Here is a 12,191-nt window from a genome sequence, read left to right as displayed (position 1 = left end):
GCGCATCGACGTCATCGAAGCAGGAGCCGAAACTTTTTCCGAAGCAGCACAGCTGTGGTGATTACTGTCATAGATATGGAATACGTCATCGGACCATCCCATCGAAAGAACTTTACCAGGTAAGAGAGTTACTTGTTCTTCTTTTTCCTCTGCGCATACAGGTTAAGACAGCTTTGTATTTCACATTGATTGTTTCATCATATAGACATTTAGACCACGGCAGCCAGCCCTTCCTCCTTTTGTGCTTCCATTTACAGGCGCACATCAATTAGGCTGCATGATTAAGCCTATATGTGGACTACATCCCGACTGTGTAAGATTTCCCCTTACCTTCATCCTCAGTGGTGAGGGACATTTAGTTAATTGGTAGAACAAAAAAACTGCAATACATCAATCATTATAATTGACTTGCCACATGTTTATTCACAGACACACATTCACTGTGCCACACACCAGCACATGAACTTTGATTGCGCTGGAAACTACATTCTATCCTTCCGTGCAACGTGTTTACAGCACAGTAAGTTATTTTGTTTGCCATCTCCTTGGAGATTGATTTTTAGCTACTCTTTGAGCATTTTCGTATCGCTGTCCCGGCAACAGAACACTCACAGACACTTTTTTGATTTATTGTAGATACATACCACAGGTGGTGAGGAACCTACAGCACAATTCCCATCCTGATGAAGGTCGTTAGATTCGAGCTATTCAAAATGCTATAGTCCGAAACACTATTGTGTCAACTCTTGTTTGTCTTTTCAAGCCAATGTGGCAGAAAAAACATCATGTTTAAATCTTTTTTGTTTTTACTGTAACCTTGTTAAAACCCAAGGTTAAGGCTATGTGGGATGCACCTGTATCGGCGGGAGCGCTGTCGCTCTTTGGTCCCTTTCAAAAGCTGGCTGCGTGGCAGTACCCACACCTACCACAAAGTCACACAATTTGATACATGAGGTTAGTACAGCATAAAGGTGCAATGCCAATATTAATTAACAGAATCATGAAAATAGATTTAGTTGTGCACTGGTTTATTTTGGTGATCTACCGACACATGTTTCGACCCTGCGGTCGTTCTCAAGGCTGAATACATGTAAAGTGTTTGCCAACAGATTCAAATCATGTTCACAAATTACACAAATAAAATGACATGTCCAATAAAGTTATGACATTGACATCACCATCAAGAAAAATAATAAAAAATCATAATAGTAAATTTGTCACATACCAAAATTGGTCCAGTGAACAGCACATAGGAGAAAATACATAAGAGACTTGTCGTAAGTTCTTTTACATAACAGGTACTAGAGTTACAATGTTTATGTGTATATTACTCTTTGAGATTTCTTTGGGTAATCCCTTATAGTTATAATTATGACATGATATGATTGCATGAAGCATTCCAGCAAATGCTAAAAGAATGAGCGGCACCCTACAACCCGTGACAGCAATATAGTGGTCTTTTGTATGTTAGGCATTTTAGCAGTGGAAACACCTCATTAGTGAATTATAAAATTAAAATTCATTGATGTGGCCAGCTCCCTTACCTATATGTTGCTGATTAATATGCCTATCAGTAAAGAACAAATGAAAAGTTTTTCAGTGGTAATCAAGGATCAAGATCTATGGGTACCTTTCCCCACCCGATCCACTACTCCTGAGGAATGGGAGGCCTTCATGCTTAAGATGCGTGACATCTTTGACAAGGCCCTGGTGCTGATGGCTCTGGCCCGATGACTTCGGCTCTGTGCACCTATGGGCCCAATTGCACGTATGTAGGACAAGATCCCGTCTCATGGCTGCACTGTTCCATGTACAGACGTTGGTCCTCTGACACCTACGCTTCTCTCCCCAGCCCTGCTGGCATCCGTCAGTGATGCCAGAGCTCCTCGAGAGTATGCCCTGATCCCTAGGGGTACATTTAGAGGACAGCGTAATGTGTATCCAGAACGATGGCTACCAGCATGTTCTTGCAGAGATACTCATGGCTGAGGGTGTCAGGTCTTGCCCTGTATGTCCATGGAGAGCTTCTGGACATCCCTTTTGACAACAACAACCTGTTTGGTCCAAAGGCTGATGCATACCTAGAGAATGTCCAGGCCCCTAAGGCAACTGCAAAGTATCGGGGACTGGCTGTCCAGCATCATCATCCTGCGAGCCCTACAAACAGGCGCAGTGGTGTTTCCGGCTTCACCACCTATGCCCACAGGGGAAGGCATCAAGCCCCACCCTCTGGAAAACAGGTGCAACTGTTGCACTGACTGCTGCACAGCTTGTGCTTCTCCCTAAACTTCAGGTAGTCTCAGATTTCACTGTCCCAGTTCCTCTGATTCATTGGAGTGGTCTTGCAATCCCTGCTCCCCTTGTTCGCTATCATGGCACCAGATGATATATTTCTTTGAAATGTTCGGCTGTACATAATTTTCGTACAGCTGAAATTCGAACAAATATACCATACGGTTATTACTTTACAGTTATTTCTACGGATACCTCCTGCTTCACCTTTTCTCCGCTTGGTGGGTCTCATGGTCCCCTGCATCCTTGTAGTACGAGAGGCCCCTTTGCACAAGGTCACTTCAGTGGCTTCTGAGTTGCCAGTGGTCTCCATAGCAGGGACAACCATCAGATATTCTTCAGGTCTGAAACGGCGGTCCCAGAGAAACAACCTAGACCTCAACTAAGTCTATTCGCAGATACGTACCGGTAGGGCTGGGGCACTTGTCTCCAAGACCTTAAGGTGAGCAACCTGATGTCCACGTTGGAGTCCCACTGGCAAATCAATTTGCTGGAGCTGATGGTGATCAGGTGGGCCCTGACAAGCTTCCTCCCCTCTGTTTGAAGATAGGCTGTGTTGGTCCTGACGGACGACACGGTAGCCATGCACTACCTCAAAAAACAGGGTGGTGCGGGCTCCTTGCCTCTATGGGGAGAAATAATGTGGTTGTGCTGCTGGGCTCTGGAGAAGATTGTGTCTCTGGCATCTCATTTGACCGACAAGAAGAACATGCTAGCAGATACCTTGAGCAGACAGTCCTCGACCTCCCAGAGTGGGAGCTCTGCCAGGAAATCCTGGAGTACATGTTATCCCACTGGGAAACTTCTCAAGGGGATGTCATTGCTTCCAGAGTGAACAGGAAGTGCAAGTGGTTCTGCTCCATAGAATTTTCTCGACAGGGAGCTTTTGGGGACACATTGACAGTTGAGTAGGACTTCGACCCGCTCTATGTGTTCCTGATGATCCCTGTCATACCACTGGCTCTCAGGACGCTACATCTCTTTGGGTCTACAATGATCTTGATCGCTGTTAAGATGGATTTCTGAACTCTAACCTGGGGGGCAGAGGTTCAGAAGGCCAGCCTAGTTTCTTGGAACAGGGTAACCTCTGGACAAGCCAGACCTATCAGGGTAGCTATGGCAGGCAGTCAAGACTAGGTCTCAGGAGGGGTGAGGGTGACTGAAGGACCTCAATGAGCACACACAGCAAGGACACTTACAAATTACTCCAGACACGTGTTATATTAAAAATATAGAACCATTTATTACAAGGCCTTTGTAACATAGACCATAGCAGAAGAATCACAGTAATACTAGGTAAACTAACACAACACTGTCAATACAATGTATATACAAGACCATTGGGGTCTAAAGGGGTTAAATGCACAAAATATGTCAACAACCTAGATGGGAAGGAAACAGGCAGTGCAGATAGTCTTTTGGCCCCTTCGACATCGATAACACACCTAACTAAGAGGCAGTCCAAGCCCTAAGAAGAGAGGAGCCTTGTGCTCAATAGTACATGCAATGAAAGCGCACACCGTTGTACAATGGGCAAAATAGGGTCTCTTCAGGGGTCTCTAGCAGCTCTGGAAGGTGGATGAGGCGATGAAGAACAAGTTCCCACTATTCAGGGAGGACCTCCACTTGAAGGCAGAGGCAGTTCCAGAGTGCGGGATGGAGTTGCTAGTTCGCTCTAGCAGTGGAAAGGAGAAGGGCCCCCAGGGGCCACTCATGCGTAAAAGGGGCCCTTGGTGCCAGGGGCCAACGGTTAGTGTTGTAAGTACTCATTGGCCCCAGGCGCACTTGGACCCAAACTTCGCCCGTTCAGTCCACTCGGGTTGCAGGTTCGAATGCGACAAAAAGGACGTCTCTGCGGCTTTCAGTTCCTGAGATACAGTGATGATTCCCAAACAGGACAGTGGCGATTTCTTCAGTCCGGGTGGATGAATCGACTCAGTTTCACTGCAGCAGGCTTCAGGGGCAAGAGGGTCACAATAGCAGCATACTTGCAAAAGACGTTGCCGCGGCAGGGCAACACAGTAACCGTGTTTACTCTGGTCCTGGCGCACTCGTCTCACTTCAGACCTGGGAATGCCAAGTGTACGAAATTCGGTGTGAGGGTGTCATGGACACAGAGCTAGCAGTATACCAAGTTTAGAGGGTCTCCTCGAAATGGCGGCGGTGGCAGAACAAAGCAACTGGGTAAGCTGGTCAGCCCACTGGATGGCCCAGGGACACTTCCGAGAAAGCTTACTTGCAGGTTTTGATGAAGGTGCCGAGAATAGTTGGTCCCAATATTGCAATGGGTCGAAACATCTTCGCAGACCTTCTAGGACGACCAGATGCAGAGGGGTCCCATGGGACGATAGCGGGCTCAGGGTGCCAAACCTTCCAGTGGGTCACCAGCGGTTCCTCGACTCGGCTTCGTAGTTGCAGGATACTTGGATCCTATCCTTTGTTCAGTGAGAACTCAGGAGATCGACATGGTAGGGGTGTTTTAGGCCTCCTCTTATCCAAAGTTCCCTTCGTGCCAAAATGGAGAGGACCCAATGGGAGATCTGCTCACAAACACACACTCCATATGTGGACCAATCACGGACCACGGTGGTCCCAGTCATTCATGGCACTCCAGACTCTCTGGCACCCAGGATGTGTATTGGACTCAGACGTTTCAGCCCACATCCTGGAGGCACACACACAAGGTATGCAGAAGCCCGCGAAAGAATTGGGTTTCGCGGGAAAGTGCATGACCAAATAAGGACTGACCTGGGTCGACTCGACCTGGGGAAGGTGAAGGGGCAAGATTGCCAATGGCCACCTATTCGTGCCAAACGCGGATAACGCATTTAACATGGCAGGAAAGGGTTATAAATAATGCAAAAATATAGCTGCCACCAGTCCTGTACACGATACATCTGCACAGTTCATAAAACGTCCAACAAGAGTATCTAGGGCTTTTGGAATGGACTGAGAGACCCAAGTGTGCTGTATGGTAAGATACATTGTACACTTGTTACATGTTGCACAAAAGTTGCAACATGGGAAAAGTCCTAAGGAATACAAAGTCTCCCAGTATTGACTTAAGGGTATGTCAGTTTCCCCATAAAAAGTGAGCGAAAGCCCAGAGGAGTGCAGCTGAAGGCTGTGCTTCCCTGGAAAAGTCAGTCTAGGATGTCTTAACAGCAGCAAAAAGGTGGGGGTGTACACATGGAGGGAAAATTACATACAATTATGAAATCTTTCCTAACAATCGCTCCGGATGGAGCCTGGAGTACGTGGTGCCTGGTGTTGCTAGACATGACTATCTGCCTTCCCTGGCACCTACCAGAGAAACCAGACCTGTTCTCTCATTCAGAGGGGCGGGTCCTGCACATGACCCTCCACAGCTTGAACATTCATGCATGGCTGCTGAAAAGTTGAGGTATAAGGAATGGGATTTGTCGGAAGACATCCTGGACATACTCCTCACTGCTAGGAGACCCACCACCAAGTTGATCTATCACTGCAGGTGGCGTATGTTTCCAGCTTGGTGACAGGAGAGGGATCTGGATCCTTTAACTTGCTCCGCATGCTCTGTTCTAGATTCTCTGCTTTCTTTTGCCCTGATGGGCCTGCAGCTCAGCACTGTGAAAGGGTCTATTGCTGCCATTTCACATTTCAAGAGAACTTCTGAACAGGGCTCTTTTTTCACAAACCCCTTGGTAATTCAGTTCCTGAGGGGTCTTGGTAATACGTTTCCCACATGTATGTTTGTTGTTGCAGCATGGGATTAGAATTTAGCCTTAACATTTCTAATGGGTGCTTCGTTTGAGCTCCTTCACTCTTGTCCTTTGAGATTGCTCACCCAAAATGATTTTCCTGGTTGCCATCAGTTCCACTAGACAGGTGGGTGAGCGCCAGGCCTTCCATCAGTTCCATCGGCTAAATCCAGTGAAGGCCTTCAGCTACTACATCTCTCGGATGAGAGAGGCCAGAAATAATTACCACTTCACGTTTTTGGACATTTGCTTGGATTCTTTGGGGGTCATTACGAGTCGGGCGGTAGGGGATACTGGGCACCGGTAAGGAAACCGGTGCCGGTAATCCCCCTACCGCCCGATTCCAAGGTCCCCTAACGGGAACCGCAAGGGACGTGTGGTTGAACCACACGTCCCTTACGGGTCCCCGTTAGGGGAGCAGGCCGCTAATTAAGGGCCTGCAATTACTGCATGACTGGCTAGGATGGAAGTAATTTGTTCACCGGTTCTATGTGAACATGTTTAGGTTATGCCTCAAAAGTAACTAAATACCTACATGGCCAAGGTCAATTATTGACTCAAGGTATTTTTTTAAACAAAAGAAATGTGCATATTTAAGTATAAAAAGGTATAGCTGGGAAAGCACAGACAATAGGGCCATATAAGAGGGTACTAGTGCAGGGCCAATAATAAGGCAATTGATTAACAGATACGTTAAGAAAAGAAGCAAGTGGAAGGAGCACAAAATCGAGTTGTTGACAGTTAACAGGGAAGGGGGGTGGTCAAAAAGGCAGAGCATCCTGGACGTGAAAGGCAAGAGAATAGCACAGTTCGGCAGTTTATCAATATTTAACGATACTCCTTTTCGAAACAGCCAGGGGATGTAGTATTTGAAGAAAAAGGGTGAAAGATGTGAAAAGGGTGTTCAGGGGTTAGACCATTAATCAGTTGGAAAGAAAGCTTTGCATTTCCACAGCAATTACATGAGAAGAGAGAACATGATGGTTTCCGTCATCAGAGTTACAAGTCATAAGGGGTTATTATAGGTTTACTGGTATCCCGCTGGTGATTCCAGCGGGATACCGGAAAACCTACCTACTGTTTCTGCCTCCTAATATCCCAGTGTTACCGATATATTGCAGGCGGTGGAAAGAGCTGTCCCGTCGGACCAAGGTGGGGATTGCAGGAATTACCAGCACTGGTATTAATGGCGCCAGTAGTTCATGCATTGTTTTGCCAGTGGGGGCCTAATTTTCCTCCAGCTCTTGGTTGTAGGTAAATCAGTGACCCCCACCGGCAAAGCTGTAGTTTGGCAGTGCGGTAAAAGTGCTGGTACTGGTAACTGAACATCGCCTCATTTTCTGTCAGAAAACAACTCGACAATTCTTTGAAAATGTCCACTCCCAAGCCATCAGGTTTTAAGTGCTGTGTAGACAGAAAGAGGATAAGAGATAGGATAATGGGGCTCATTACAAGTTTGACGGTGTGGGGCGACAGTTCCTTTACTGCCCCTTTTCCTGCACCGCCAAACTACAGATTTTGTGTTGAGGTGGCCTGATTTACCTCCAACCAAGACCTGGAGGTAAGACAGGCACACCACCAGCACAAAACAGCCGGTATTACCAGCCCCAGCCCCGGTAATACCTTTAATCCCCCCCTATGGACTCCATAGAATGGGGAAAAAACCGACCTTTGCCGGTACCTGTAATCTGCCAGTAATTCTGGCAGATTAGGCACCGGTAACGGTATTACAATTTGCCGGTATCCTGGCAAAATACCACCAGGATACCGTCAAACTAATAATGAGGGCCATAATGTAATTAACCACCCCACACAGGATATGTTTGTGGTGTTTAGGCGTTGATTGGGACATTGCAGAATACCGCTCATGCATCATTGTGCCACTTCTAGGCAGATGAAAGCAAAGACACATTTTAGGCTTCTAATTCAGCTAAAAAGTCCCTGTCTGGAGCAGTGAGACAGCAAGTCAATAAAACATCAAAAGCAGCTTCAAGAGTTTGGACCTTTCAATACTTAATCTCCTTTGGTTAAAGGGGTAGGTCCAATCAGCGATTAATTGTCTGCTGGAAAAGATGGCTATAGAGCCAATGGGGGTCATTCCAGTTTTGGTGGTATCCCGCTGGTAAAGCTTTCGGCTGGAGGTAAATCAGTGCCCCCACCGGCAAACATGTGTTTTGCTGGTGCGGTAAAAGTGCCATTGCCACAATTACAGGCACTTTCACTGGCACCTTTACCGCACTAGCTAAACTGTAATTACCCCCAGTGCCGCCTATGGAACTGACCCAGGGATTGTACTCCAATTACTTCCTGGTGCTAAAAAAAGAAGGTGGGCTGCATCCCAACTTGGACCGTAGGCGCTTCCGCAGGAAGAACCAATTCAAGATTATGACCCTAACATAGATCCTCCAGGTCCGAGTGTTACAGGATTGGTTGGTGTCACTGGTGCTTAAGGACACTTATTTCCATTATTTCCATGTGCCAATTCATCTCAAGCACAGGAAGTATGTGAGGTGTGTGCTTGGGAGCACCGATTACCAGTTTCATGTCTTGCCAATTGGGCTAACCTCTGCCCTAGGCCCTTCACCAAGTTGTTGTCAGTTGTGATTGCTAATCTAAGGAATTGAGGGATCCAAGTCTTCCCCCCACCTGGATGATTGGCTTATCAGGGCTTACATGCTGGGATTCTGCTTTAACTTCAAGAAGTTCCACATGACACCTTCACAAATATTCCAGTTTATCAGAGTGGTCCTGGACTCTTTCTCAGGGTAATGTTTTCCTCCCTAGGACAGGGCTATTAACATTCACCAAGATTGTCATTGAATTTCAAAGCGCCCACACTCTACCGGTCTTAGACTTTCTCTGGTTGCTGGGTCTTATGGCATTGTGCCTTTTATGGTGCAGGGGCCCGAAAGAGAATGAGGTCCCTTTATTGGCTTCTCAGGTGTGAGTGGTCCCAGTTCTCAAGCAGCATGACAAACCTTCTCCAGGTCCAGAATCAGGTATCACAGGACCATCAGTGCTGGGCCTTCAGGGAGAAGTTGATGTCAGGAAAACAGTTTTGGCAACCCTGGCCAGAAGCTACTTTGGTTATGGATGCCTTCTGAAAGGCTGGGCTGCTCACCTGAATGAGCGGGTGGTGAGCAGTTGTGGTCGCCAGCAGAAGCAAAGCTGCATATAAAGCTGTTGGAGTTGAAAGATATCAGGCTGGCACTGATAGCCTTTCTACTTCTATATAGGGAAAGACTATCCTAACCCTGACGGACAAGCCAGTGGCCATATATCACCTCAACAAAAGAAGAGGTGCAGGATCTTTGCCCCTGTGCAGGAAGACAATGAAGCTCTGGATTTGGGCGTTATAGTGCAGTGTTTCCCTCTCGACAGCCCATCCGGCCAGCACAGAGAATAAGTGGCTGAAACATTGAACAGGCAGGGTTCCATCTCCCACAATTGGGAACTTTGCCAGGAGGTCCTGACTAAGATTTACAACCTTTGGAGAACCCCTCAAGTGAATTTGTTTGCCTTCAGCTCTAACAGCAAGTGCACACTTTTCTGCTCCAGGGAATTTCTCCCAAGATGGGTACAGGGGATGTGTTTGTGTTGCACTGGAACTTTACACTGCTATACGTATTCCTTCCAGTTCTCATCATCCCTCATGTTTTCAGGAGTTTGAGTACGTTTGGGACCACCATAATTCTAATTGCCCCTGTTTCGGCCAGTAGGATGTGGTGCCTGGACTTTCTCGACATGGTCATCTGTCCCTGTTCATCTCTAGAGGGTAAAATTGCTCTCACAGGCCAGAGGCCTGGTCCTCCACCTGAGCCTCAGCACACTTACTTTCTGGAGAAGAACGGTAAGAAAGGCATTGTGCAGCTGTCGCTGGAAACGTGCTGCAGCTGGCGCAGGGGACAAGCAGATAGATCCCTATTTGTTCAACAGCGCATCTATTTTCATTTAGTTGCTGCATCTCGCCCACCAAGGCCTCGATGTGTCTACAGTTAAGGGCGGCCTTGCTGCAGTATTTGTTTTTAAACACACTCCGTAGCAGTGTGTTTTTTTTTTTTATTCCAAAAGTGATGCAACCCCTTTGGAGGACTGATGAACATGTTTCTCCAGTATCTTTTATTTCAGTGGATTATTTTTCTCCTGCAGATTCCGCATCTGATAGATATCCTCATCCAGCTTTGCTGCTCGGAAACCTTTTCAACAGGGGGCTTTGTGGACCTTGACTCGGCCCTCGATCGTTAATCTGTCTTGCTAGGTGCTCGATCGTCAGCTCTGGATGTGACATCAGGCATCGCTGTCATAACCATGGGGCAAGGGCCCAGGCCTTCATCACCCCCAAGGGCCACTTGGACCTAGTCCTGACGCCTTTGGCACCAGACTCATAGGAATGTATGCTTGGAACACTCTGTGCCTAAGGCACGTGCATCAGGGCCGAGCGTGGCCATAGAACAGCATTGGGAGGCACGTGGTGGAATCCTTGGGCGGGGCAAGGTGGAGCCACAAGGCGTGGCCAAAGGGAGGGGCCGGAACCAGCCTATATAAAGCCAGCCCAACCACATGCCCTCGCTTCACGTTACTCTGCTTTGCAGCATGACGCTTACTGCCGTATCTCACCTTGATTCCGGAACTCCAGCTCTGAAGACCATCTCACTTACCTGACTCCAGCCACTCCATCGCTGAAGACGCACCTACCTGACTCCAGCCGCTCCACCGCTGAAGGTGCGCTTACCTGACTCCAGCCGCTCCATCGCTGAAGGCACACCTACCTGACTCCAGCCGCTCCATCGCTGAAGGTGCACCTACCTGACTCCAGCCGCTCCATCGCTGAAGAAGCACCTACCTGACTCCAGCCGCTCCACCGCTGAGTGTGTGCTTACCTGACTCCAGTCGCTCCATCTCTGAAGGTGCGCTTACCCGTTCTCAGCCACTCCATCGCTGTGCGCGCACTCTACCTGCATTCCGTCGGGGCCTCTTCTCTCCCGATTCGGACTTCCAGAGACACGGGAGCCTTTCGCTTCTCTGTTTCTCAGCGGTATCTTCATCCGGAGCCATCGAACTGTCTTTAAGCCTCTGGACTCTGCTCCACGCCGTCGGACTGCTCCTACAAGGGAAAAGAATACAACAGGTTAGAAATCTCATAAGCACGAACTCTGGGCTGCATTTTACCTGACTCTTGACTTCCATCATACCGGCCAGGTTACCTGTTGACCTTGAGAGTCCATCATTCTCAGGGGAATCCCAGGAATCGCTCCACGCTTCCATCTTCATCTTCACCAAGCAACTAGGACCATTCTACGCGCCCATTCTTAAGGAAGCCCAGCATTACAAATAACAGGTGAGCTTGCAGGGGAAGGCTCTTGCGCACACTGTTCTGGCACGAAAGGGGTGAGAAAATTCGTTTCACCTCTGCGCCATCCTCACTTCCTCGCCTCTCCTCCCAGGAGCATCCAGAACAACATTCTCCGCAGCAGCTGGGGAAGACAGCCGTCACTGGGGAGCCAAGTCGAGGGAGCGCTTCAACCGTGCCCCAACACCCCCGCAGAGACCAGGTGAGCGAAACAGAACGCAAAGCCTCTCCGAATCTCTGCCTGGGTGTAATGGAGACTTCTGAAAAAGACCAATTAGCCCAATGTCTGGGGGAGATACACTAACCACAGCTAGAGCATGGAAGTGCTGTTCCCCGCCCCAGAAATACATGCCTCAAGACAAGAGACTAATTCCTTGAGAAGAGACCTGATAGTACCCTGAGAGTGGACGGATGATCTGGCAAAAGTGGATTTACGATCTTAAGACTGTCCAGACCGGGTTAAACATAGCTGTGGATTGGAATTTTTTTGTCCACTAATATTCAATCCACTTGACATATGATGCTTTATAAGGAACCCAGTCCGGGAATAAGGTCGATGACCCTAATTCCACCGAGTTGGAGATCCCCTTTTACAAGCAGTCACTTTTGTGTGGCCTCTCCGCCCACCCCCCGTTTTAACACATAACTGGCAGGCAGTATGGAAATGACAATTTGACCACTCATCAATATTCACCTATGGCCATAGATGAAAAATAATTTCCTACATCATTCAATTCATACTCCCTATCACTGGCCATTAATTAATTCCGCGTTCTCTTACCATCATAGTGTGATGCCATTTAGATGCA

The 12,191-nt window shown here is 47.9% G+C and overlaps 1 protein-coding gene across 1 annotated transcript in view; it reads left to right on the top strand.

Annotated features, from left to right (window-relative positions):
- Positions 1-12,191, top strand: part of LOC138537172 (uncharacterized) — a 317,980-nt gene that overhangs the window by 52,993 nt on the left and 252,796 nt on the right. The gene's annotated exons all lie outside the window — the stretch shown is intronic.

This window comes from Ambystoma mexicanum, chromosome 1q (genome assembly GCF_040938575.1).
Source record: "Ambystoma mexicanum isolate Mex_15411 chromosome 1q, UKY_AmexF1_1, whole genome shotgun sequence".
In the NCBI taxonomy this organism is placed as follows: domain Eukaryota; kingdom Metazoa; phylum Chordata; class Amphibia; order Caudata; family Ambystomatidae; genus Ambystoma; species Ambystoma mexicanum.
This window is presented reverse-complemented; position numbering and strand designations above follow the sequence as displayed.